This window comes from Erythrolamprus reginae, chromosome 8 (genome assembly GCF_031021105.1).
Source record: "Erythrolamprus reginae isolate rEryReg1 chromosome 8, rEryReg1.hap1, whole genome shotgun sequence".
NCBI lineage: Eukaryota > Metazoa > Chordata > Lepidosauria > Squamata > Dipsadidae > Erythrolamprus > Erythrolamprus reginae.
Genome location: NC_091957.1, coordinates 45,344,024 through 45,355,502, shown reverse-complemented (window position 1 = coordinate 45,355,502; position 11,479 = coordinate 45,344,024). Strand labels below are relative to the sequence as shown.

Here is an 11,479-nt window from a genome sequence, read left to right as displayed (position 1 = left end):
TGCACATGATGCACATTTGAACGGAGTGAATCAGGGCACAGGCGTCTGCAGGAGGCGAGGAAGGGCGAGCGATGTCCCACCACATCTCACAGCATTGCACAAATGGCACAACGTTATGTAATGAGGCTGACGTGACACGCGTGTGCCATCCCTGGGACTTGTGCCAGAAAGGTTGGGAAAGAGAGAGATAGAAAGGACATTTATATATTAATTTATTAATTGGATTTGTATGCCTCCCCTCTCCGTGGACTTGGGGCAGCTCACAACATGTCAACAATAAAACAGAGTACAAAATACAAACTAATATAAATACAGTGGTACCTCTACTTAAGGACTTAATTCGTTCCGTGAACCGGTTCTTAAGTAGAAAAGTTTGTAAGTAGAAGCAAGTTTTCCCATAGGAATCTATGTAAAAGCAAATAATGTGTGCAAACCCATTAGGAAAGAAATAAAAGCTCGGAATTTGGGTGGGAGGAGGAGGAGGAGGAGGAGGAGAAGGAAGAGGAGGAGGAGGAAGAGGAGGAAGACAGTCACTGCCCAGAGCGAAGGGAGCGTTTCTTTTCTCTGAGTGCTGCCAGAGGTTCATTCCCTATCCAAGCACCCAGAGAAAGGAAAATGCTTCATTCGCTCTGGACTGCCAAAGCCTCCTTAAGCGCCACCGAAAGGCTCCTCTGGCAGCCCAGAAAAGCCCAAGATGGCCGGGATTAAAGGGGGAATGGCAGGAAACTGGCCGGGCCTTTGTGCCGCTCTCAAATTTCTTGGGAAATTTTTCTGGGCTTGGGTTCTTAAGTAGAAAATGGTTCTTAGGAAGAGGCAAAAAAATCTTGAACACCCGGTTCTTATCTAGAAAAGTTCTTAAGTAGAGGCGTTTTTAAGTAGAGGTACCACTGTAGTTAGTATAAAAACGGTATAAAAACTGAATATCAAAAACCATTCATTCAATATGAACTATCGTTGCATTGTTATCCTTCTCGTTTCCTCCATCCCTGGTTCAGCTGAGATTGCTCCTTCCAAACCTTCGTTTTTTTAACATTATAATTTTAAAAAGAGCCTCTAATGATGCTGTCAGCAACATGTTGAGTGGGGCTGCGTGTCAGGTGGATGTTTGCCGCAAACGGGTCTTGCCCATCGGCCTCTGTTGACAGGAACTTGATTCTCTTCCTCTTCTCCCCCCCTACCACCAATAACAGCCTGGACAAAAGCGCTTTTCATGCCAGGAACAAACCCCATCCTGTCAAGGCTGCGAGGTCAGAGAAGCCGAGGCAACCAAAGTGCCATCTCCACCACAAGACAGCACATTCATGCCAGCATAGCTGTTACTGGGAATGATTTTTGGGGTCTGTGAGTAATGGGCTGCTGCCCCCATGGGGGGGGGGCGGGGGACACACACACTCAGTGGGGGCTAGTAAATTTATGCACTATTTATTGAATACTTAATAGTTTTTTTTATTGTCCTTCCTTCTCTAGTACAATGGTATCTCTACTTAAGAACGCCTCTACTTAAGAACTTTTCTAGATAAGAACCGGGTGTTCAATATTTTTTTGCCTCTACTTAAGAACCATTTTCTACTTAAGAACCCGAGCCCAGAAAAATTTCCCAGGAAATTTGAGGGCGGCATGATGGCCTGGGCGGTTTTTTTGCCATTCCCCCTTTAATCCTGGCCATCTCGGGCTTTTCTGGGCTGCCAGAGGAGCCTTTTGGTGGTGCTTAAGGAGGCTTTGATAGTCCAGAGCAAACGAAGCATTTTCCTTTCTCTGGGCGTTTGGAGAGGGAATAAACCTCTGCCAGCGCCCAGAGAAAAGAAACGCTCCGTTCACTCTGGGCAGCCCAGAACGAACAAAGCATTTTCCTTTCTCTGGGCACTTGGAGAGGGAATAAAACTCTGCCAGCGCCCAGAGAAAAGAAACGCTCCGTTCACTCTGGGCAGCCCAGAATGAACAAAGCGTTTTCCTTTCTCTGGGCACTTGGAGAGGGAATAAACCTCTGCCAGCACCCAGAGAAAAGAAATGCTCCATTCACTCTGGGCAGCCCAGAGCGAACGGAGCATTTTCCTTTCTCTGGGTGCTGCCTCAGAGTCCCTCTTTTTTTTTTTAAAGCTAAGCCTTAAAGTTTTGGATTTTTTTTAATTCCCCTCATCTCACCTTCTTCCTCCAGCAGCAACTGTCCTCCTCCTCTTCTTCTTCCTCCTCCCAACCAAATTCCAAGTTTTTATTTCTTTTCTAATGAGTTTGCATGGATAATTTTCTTTTCCCATTGATTCCTATGGGAAAAATTGCTTCTACTTAAGAACCTGGTAACGGAACGAATTAAGTTCTTAAGTAGAGGTATCATTGTACCTTAGTCTGATCCTTAATCACGTGAAGGGCTAATACCACTTTATAAGGCTTTGGTTAGGCTACACTTGGAATACTGCATTCAGTTTTGGTCGCCACGATGCAAAAAGGATGTTGAGACTCTAGAAAACGTGCAGAGAAGAGTGACGAAGATGACTAGGGGACTGGAGCCTAAAACATATGAAGAACGGTTGCAGGATCTGGGCATGGCTAGTTTAATGAAAAGAAGGACCAGGGGAGACATGACCAGGGCTGCCACAAAGAAGGAGTCAAACTATTCTCCAAAGCACCGGACTCTGTAAAATGCTTAGTGTTCTGTCGGGCTCTCTGGTAGAATCCTCCCAAAAATTCACAGGTACAAATTTCAGACACACACACGTTTGAAAATTCAAAACAATGTTCTTTATAACGAAAATTCACTTAAACCAAGCCCTCTTCTGGTATAGCAAAGAGCACTCGTCTCCAAAGAAGCTGGTAATTGGTACAAGTCCCTTATCAGTTCTGTGATACTTAGCTTGCAGCTGTGAGGCAATTCACAGTCCTTCTTCTTTCACAAAGTGAAACACACTTTGCTCTGGTTTAGTTTCAAAGCGGAGAAAAATCAGCACACAAAAAGTCAAAGTCAGTAAAGCAGTCAGGAAACACAACGATCAGATAATCCTCCACAATGGCCAAATCCACAGGCTGCTATTTATAGCAGCCTCACTAATTACCACAGCCCCACCCAACCACAGGTGGCCTCATTTTCTTTGATAATAATCTCTCAGTTGTTGTTGCCTATGCATCGCTCTCCGCATGGCTGTATCATTAACTCTTGTTCTGAATCCAAGGAGGAGCTAGATAATTGATCTCCTTCTGAGCTGTCTGCCCCACTCTCCTCCTCCCTGTCACTCATGTCTTCTTGGTCAGAGGAGCCTTCATCAGCAGATTCCACCAGGGGCAAAACAGGCCTGCAGCATGTGGATGTCTCCCCCACATCCACAGTCCTTGGGCCAGGAGCTGGGCCAGAGCTAACCACAACACTTAGAGAGGGCTGTAAAAGCACCATGAAGTGGTGTATAAGTCTAAATGCTATTGCTAGTATATCCCACTGATTGGGAATTGAAAGACTTGTTCTCCAGCAAGCCTGCAGTTCCAGTTTGAAGAACGTTCTTTTTTTTTAATCTGGTGCAAACCTGTGTATTTTTTCTGAGTAGCCTGGCCTTTGTTCCCTTCCCCCCTCCCCCATATTTATCTGTTTATCGCTGGGGATTGTAAAGACCTTGACCTCCGAAAAAGGCCCAGTATATTTATGAAGTTGAATCAACAGCAAATGTTGGCACTTCGGGAGCTTTTGCCAGAGATGGCCCATCCCAGGCGAGCCGAGGGAAACCCAGCGGTCGAAGGGCCGAAGCTGAAAGCTATGGTCAGATCCAGACTAAATAACATCCAGGAAACACTTCATTGCTGAATTGGTCCGGTTGGGGACAATTCAGGAAGCAGAGCCCTGAGGGTTGGGCCTTCTGCCATGACTACTGGTTGGAAGGTTGGTCTCAAAATGGACTGGAGGAAGAGCCGGCCTTGGGTTCAAGAACAGTGTGGGTGAACAGTGCAGTCAGGCGGTAGGGAAAGCAAGTAGGATGCTTGGCTGCATAGCTAGAGGTATAACAAGCAGGAAGAGGGAGATTGTGATCCCGTTGTATAGAGAACTGGTGAGACCCCATTTGGAATACTGTGTCCAGTTCTGGAGACCTCACCTACAAAAAGATGTGGATCAAATTGAACGGGTCCAAAGAAGGGCTACAACAATGGTGGAAGGTCTTAAGCATAAACCGTATCAGGAAAGACTTCATGAACTCACGAAGGGGGGACATGATCGAAACATTTAAAGAAAAAGACCTCATGGTCCATCTAGTCTGTCCTTATACTATTTCCTGTATTTTATCTTAGGATGGATATACAGTATATTTATTCCAGGCATGTTTGCATTCAGTTACTGTGGATTAAATAAGGTTCAGGAGGGAACTGTTTTTAATAGGAAAGTGAACGCAAGAACAAGGGGGCACAATCTGAAGTTAGTTAGGGGAAAGATCAGAAGCAACGTGAGACAATATTATTTTACTGAAAAAGTAGTAGATGTTTGGAACAAACTTCCAGCCGATGTGATTTGTAAATCCACCGTAACTGAATTTAAACATGCCTGGGATAAACATATATCCATCCTAAGATAAAATACAGGAAATAGTATAAGGGCAGGCTAGATGGACCACGAGGTCTTTTTCTGCCATCCATTTTCTAGATTTCTATGTCCTCAAAGTAAAAGAACTGGAGAAGCTTTTTGGATGAGAAGCGAAATGTCTTCAAAGAAAAAAACCCCAGAAAGTCCAGTTGCCTCTTGGAAAAAGCACCTTGAGGACTTCCAACTCAGTTACTGTTATACCAGACAATATAGAGTTAAAGATTAAAGATATATGAGAAGGACGTTAAGCCTAGTTTTGGACGGAAGGCAGTGTCTTCCTGGCATTAGCTTGTTTTCCGTGGCTTCGGTTGTAGCCTGGTTTGTTTGTTGCCTGTTACTTGTGGTTTTTAAATATATTATTTTTTAAAAAAAAATAGAGTAGCACTGCCCTAATGCCCACATGCCTCCGTGTTTCCCCTTAACTTCAAAAAGTGATCTTTTTTGGCAGACCCTTTTGGGAGATTGAATACGGGATGACTAGATGTAGCGTCAACGTTGGCCTATGCAGGCACATTAAATTTATTATTATGGCCATTAGAGGTCACACAGATGTTCGAAACTGTCAGGAGGGCTATGATTAGTGCTTGGACGCCAGAAGTCCTTGCGAGACCTTGATATCAAAGTAAAATGCAACTTCTGCTGCCTACGATGGCGCCTCCAATACATGGTCTCATCTGTCAACTATTTGTAGTTATGGAACAAAGCAATGTACAAATTGGGTTAACCTCTTCCATAAAACCGCCATCTGTTTAGCATTGACGGTATGGTTGCGTATGAAATGAAAGCTAACTGCGTACACAAATGAGTTGGGTTCCAAGATCTTCTGCTATAGACTTGCAATCATGTGACGATGGTCTTGAACAAAACCTGGACTTCTAGAACCCAAATTGACCGATTCCCCGGTAAAGATGGGTCTTGAACAAAATTGACTGATTGACTAAGTTGACTGATTAAATTGACTAAATTGACGATTCCCCAGTGAAGATGGTCTTGAACGAAACCTGGAATTCTAGAATTTGAGGGAGATTATATTGACCGATTCCCCATTAAAGACGGATCTTGAACAAAATTGACCGACTGACCAATTGACTAAATTGACCGATTTCCCAGTAAAGATGGTCTTGAACAAAACCTGGGATTCTAGAATTTGGGGGAGACTAAATTGACCAATTCCCCGGTAAAGACGGATCTTGAACAAAATTGACCAATTGACTAAATTGGCTGACTAAATTGAATAAATTGACCGATCTCCCAGTGAAGATGGTCTTGAACAAAACCTGGAATTCTAGAATTTGAGGGAGACTAAATTGACCAATTCCGTGGTAAAGACTGCTCTTGAACAAAATTGACCAATTGACTAAATTGACCGTCTAAATTGACCAATCTCCCAGTGAAGACGGTCTTGAACGAAACCTGGAATTCTAGAATTTGAAGGATATTAAATTGACCGATTTCCCCAATAAAGACGGATCTTGAACAAAATTGACCGATTGACCAATTGACTAAATTGACTGATTTCCCAGTGAAGACTGTCTTGAACAAAACCTGGAATTCTAGAACTTGAGGGAGACTAAATTGACTGATTCACCAGTAAAGACGGGTCTTGAACAATACCTGGAATCATAGTTCCCTCTAAGCTGAGCAGTGAGCAATCGCTCACTTAAAAATCATCATCAACTCAGAGTTTTCCAAACCTGCCCAGAAGCCAAGAGGGAAAGAGTGAGAGGGAAGGAGAGAGAGAGGAAGAGAGAGAAACAGATAGAAAAAAGAGAGGAAGGAAAAGAGAAAGAAAAAGAATGGGAGTAAGGAAGAGAGAAAGAAAATCAAAATCTAGTTTGAAACTAGCTCAACTATTTAAGTGGCATTTTGATATTGATAGAGTTGCCCTATTATGAGCTCACTGTTATAGACACACAGTACAGTATTTTATTTTGAAATTCTCTGAGGCAAAATAGGTTTGTTTGTTTGTTTGTTTATTTATTTGCTTATTTATTTATTTATTTATTTATTATTTCTGTGCCGCCCAGTCCCAAAGGGACTGCCACTCAGACACTATACTTTTCCGCCCACCCCCCCAAAAAATTAGAGGGAACACTGCCTGGAATTGTAAAATTTGAGGGAGATTAAATCGACCAATTCCCTGGTGAAGAAACCATTCCCATGATCGCCTCATTGTCTTCCTGCAGGTCCAGTTTCTCAAGCAAATGAGGGGAAGGAACTCGTGGAAGGAGACACGGTGAGCGTGGTCCACCCCAAAGTGATCCGGAGTGCTGGGGGGCACCGGCATAATGGCTGGCGGAGGTATCGCCGTCCTCGTCCTCGTCTTTCACATAAAGGACCCATGCCTTTCTAGCACAGGTAGAGAGAAGCCGGGAGACGGGTGATGGGAGAGGGGGGGTGGACACCATAATGAGTGGATAGAAGACCATCAAGGAATCCTGGGGTTGTAGGTGAAGAAGGAAAGTCAAGAAATACCCCAGAGGGTGCCTTTACTAAGGCAATTCCATAGGGTTGCCATTTGCTAAACATTCTCCATGGAAATATCTACAGAGATTCTCCATCATCATGGTTGTCCCAGATATGTTTTCTTTCTTTCTTTCTTTCTTTCTTTCTTTCTTTCTTTCTTTCTTTCTTTCTTTCTTTCTTTCTTTCTCTTTCTTTTTTCTTTCTTTCCTTCCTTCCTTCTTTCCTTCCTTCCTTCTTTCTTTTCTTTCTTTCCTTCCTTCCTTCCTTCCTTCTTTCTTTCTTTCTTTCTTTCCTTCCTTCTTTCTTTTTTTCTTTCTTTCCTTCCTTCCTTCCTTCTTTCTTTCTTTCTTCCCTTCTTCCATCCTTCCTTTCTTTTCTTTCTTTTTTTAAAATAGGTTTTTTAATTTTTAATTTTGTTTTTTACGAACACATCAACGCATGATATAGGAACAGTATGGCACCTGTGTCATACTTTCTAACACAAATAAAACTACCGTATTATTTTATATTTATATATTTATTTTATACCATACACTTTCTAATACAAATAAAACTATTGTATTATTCAGAGTATAAGATGCACCAGAGTATAAGATGCACCTTAGTTTTGAGGGAGGATAATAGGAAAAAGAATTTGCTTATCAGATATTCATCCTTAGTCTGGTCAGCGTCAGCCCATTATTTTATCCCCTGGTTAGGGCTTAATAAAAACTTATTCAGAGAGAGTAACAATGAAAGAGCTTGCAAGCCAGTAAGAGCTGGGAACATCATTAGTAACTGCTTAGGGCTGGCAAGAAACATTCGGAGCAAGTAGAGCAATGAAAAAAAACTACAAAGACTTAGGGCTTGGAAAACATTCTTTGCAAAGAGTAACAATGAAAGAGCTTGCAAGCGGGTAACAGCTGGGAACATCATTAGCACCTGGTTAGGGCTGGAAAGAAACATTTGGAGCAAGTTAGAGCAAGGGAAAAAACCCTGCAAAGACTTAGGGCTTAGAAAACATTATTTGCAGAAAGAAACAATGAAAGAACCTACAAGGTAAGAGCTGGGAAGATCGTTAGCACCTAGTTAGGGCCGGGGGGGGGGGAAGATTGGAAAAAAAGCTATATTCAGAGTATAAGACGCCCTTGAATTTTCAGCCTCTTTTAGGGAGGAAAAAGGTGCATCTTGTACTCTGAAAAATACGGTAAATTAAATTAAATTAATTAAAATTAAGTTGTAAGATCTCTTGAAGTCATTCGCTGATCTCGAGCGAGGACTATTCGACGCTTTGGCTGAAACCTCTCGGATTCCAAGGAGATCATTCTCGGTCTTTATTTCTGCACATCCGTGGAGAAAAGAGGGATGTTGTGGCTACAATTTATGACTGTTGTGCCTTCTCCAAACAGTGTGGTGTGATGAAGATGGTGGCCAGATGCTTCCAGGACGACTTGGGAGTCTTAACTTGCTCTTTCTTTTGATCTTTACAGGATCAAGGACTGCCTGGGAATGACCCACCCTGTTGTCGTCCTCTCCGCTTGATCAACTTTGCTTGTAAAGGGCTTCCATCCATGGCGGAGTTTGAAGCCAGAGCTGTCTGCCCCGGAAAGCTCCTCCGAGTGGGAGGGAGGGAGACCTTTGAGTCCAGCATTTCCGCCTTCTATTGTCTCATGGTGCCTCCTGCCCCAAGCTGGTGACTCTCTCTTCCCGCCGACAGGCAAAGCTTCAAAGGATGCGAGGAGGACCCAGGAGGTGGGGAGGGTAGAGATGGAAGGAAGGAAAGAAAGAAAGGAAGGAAGGAAGGAAGGAAGGAAAGGAAGGAAGGAAGGAAGGGAAAGAATGAAAGGAAGGAAGGATAGGGAAGGAAGGAAAGAAGGAAGGAAGGAAAGGAAGGAAGGAAGGAGAAGGAAGGAAAGAAGGAAGGAAAGGAAGGAAGGAAGGAAAGAAGGAAGGAAGGAAGGACAGAAGGAAGGAAGGAGAAGGAAGGAAGGAAAGAAGGAAGGAAGGAAGGAAGGAAGGAAGGCGTAGCATGGGGCTGTCTGTCTCTTTGCCACAGAAGTTAAGCAGCCTCAAGTCACCCCCCAACTGGTTACAAGGCCTCCCTCCACCAGCGGTGCCCCATGGAATCTAAGGTCCTTTGGCCAGTGAAAAGCACTTTTCATAAATCATCAGCCACCCCTCCCAGCCCCCCCAGCCCCACCCCCTTTTGCATTCCTCCCGTCTCAGCGTTGCCACAACTGTCACAGCGTTGCCACAACTGTCACAGCATGGCCACAACTGCACAAAACGTAGCTACAGCTTTCCCCCCTTTTGAGACTTAACGCTGAGCTGCTACAATTCTGCCACACACACACCGCCCTGTGAGACTTAATGTAGATCCAGGAGACTGACCGGCAAGGGGGTTGGTGGTGGGTGGGAAAGGAGATAGACCAAGTTGGGTTGCTGCAGTCTGCACCTACTTTCCATGGGACGTTTTCCTGCCCGGCGTCTCGTTTTTTAAAAAACCACGTGCCACTTCCTAATCATCTCCCTGCATAAGACCATCCTTGTGCCTTTCTCCACCACTGCCCCTTCCCAAACTCAGTTTGGCCCAACCAAGATGGGCCCCCGTTTCTACGGTCTTCTCTGCCCTCCATCCTGAGCCGGGATACGATCTCTTGCCTGTTTAAAAGTGGCAGCTGCTTCAATGGGCAGGAGGACGAAGCCCCAACCTTCGAGAGTCCGAAGGAATAGACAAGACTGGACAAGCTAGCTTTGCAGACCGGGTCCTTTCGCTCAGGGGCTTTTCCGAGACCTGCTCTTTTCTCCTCTCTTGCCCAGATGGGCAAATTGCATGGGCCTACCTTACAGGGGAGTTGTCGTAAATGTGACCGAAGCAGCTGCGAAAGTTCTTTCGATGCATGAAACACTATAAATAGTATTGTCGCCGTTGCGTTTTGGATCGGAGGAAACCTTCTCACCAAAGACCTCTGCTCGGGCTTTTCGCACTTGCAAAACAAAATCCTCGGGGTTGTAAAAGAGTTACCTGTGCTCTTCTCGTTTTGCACTTGTGTGTATGAGGTGGGGGTGCGTGTGTGTTTATTGGGCCATGGGGAGGGGCTGTGCAGAAGCCTGGGGGGTGGGGGCAGCTCCCATTGTGTAACTTTTCTTTCTTCAGGTGGCTTTTTTGTGTGTGTGTGTGTAAAGAACACTAATTTATACCAGCCAGGGATGCCTACTTGCTTCAACCCTTGTTGGTAATTGGGTTACCAGTTTATGTATGTGTATCTGTAAAAGGTTTGTTCTATGTAAATATAGCTTTGTAATAAAGAGATATGAAAGAAATGAAACTTTGGGGTTATGTTTGCATTGCAGTCATAAAAGAGTTTATTTCCTGTCCCCTCTTCCTCTCCCTCCCCTCCTTCTCTCCTCCTCTTCCACTACTACTACCATTATTTCTTCTTCTTCTTCTTCTTCTTCTTCTTCTTCTTCTTCTTCTTCTTCTTCTTCTTCTTCTTCTTCTTCTTCTTCTCCTTCTTCTCCTCCTCCTCCTCCTCCTCCTCCTCCTTCTTCTTCTCCTTCTCCTCCTTCACCACCTCCTCCTCCTCCTTCTCTTTCTCCTCCTCCTCCTACTCCCCTTTCTGAAGACATTTCCTCCTCCTTCTCCTCTTCTTCCTCTTCCTTCTCTTCCTCTCCTCCTCCTTCATCCCATCTTTCTGGTAGCACCTGACATACCAGCAGATGGGCTGAGCTTGTGTGTTTCCACATTCACACAATATGTTGGTACGTCTGCTAAGAGCCTCAATTTCACCACATTGGTTTTACGCTTAGCCGCTCCAACTCTTCAACCTGTTCAGGGTCATCCAAGTAGTATAAGGGAGGCCAGATCCTTCGGCCGTATCCTCCTTTAATGTTCTTCCTTGCTCGCTGGCCTCCTTCCTCCATCTTTTAATTTGATTTTTGTGCCTGCGTACCCTCGAGAATGTTTGTTCTTACCACGGAACAAACTACCTGTAATGGTAGTGTAACTCAGAAGCATAGTGTAATGAGAGAGTCTAGCCACACTTCTGCAGAATATCCAAATAATAATGATAATGATAATGATAATAATAATAAATAATAATAATAATAATAATAATAATAATAAATTTATTGTCATTGTCAAGCAACGAATTGTCATTGGCAATGAAAGTCGTGTGACACCCAGAGACCAGTCCCACCATACATAAAATGAGAATAGGTAAATTTAAAGATAGAATAAAAATAGAATAAAAAATAGAATAAAATGTCCCAGCCACTACAAAATCCCCCACCCTGAACCACTCAACCATCTACATGACAAACCGAGTAATATTGTCCAACAGTTCACTGATGATGACCCTTTAGTTCGTTGTTAAGTGCGAGTATAGCTCTGGGATAAAAACTATTCAGGAAACGTATGGTCCGAGTTCTAGGTGTTCTGTATATTATTATTATTATTATTATTATTATTATTATTATTAT

At 43.8% G+C, this 11,479-nt stretch overlaps 1 long non-coding RNA gene across 2 annotated transcripts in view; it reads left to right on the top strand.

The window, feature by feature from the left end:
• Positions 1-10,326, top strand: part of LOC139171528 (uncharacterized) — a 16,413-nt gene extending 6,087 nt beyond the window's left edge. The window contains exons 2-3 of one of the 2 annotated variants that reach the window (XR_011559763.1): positions 6,739-6,910; positions 8,488-10,326. This is a non-coding gene — a long non-coding RNA (uncharacterized lncRNA). Of the gene's footprint in view, positions 1-6,509; positions 6,911-8,487 lie in introns of those variants that run through there. The other variant, XR_011559762.1, reaches the window with a different exon arrangement.
• Positions 10,327-11,479: the final 1,153 nt, after the last annotated feature.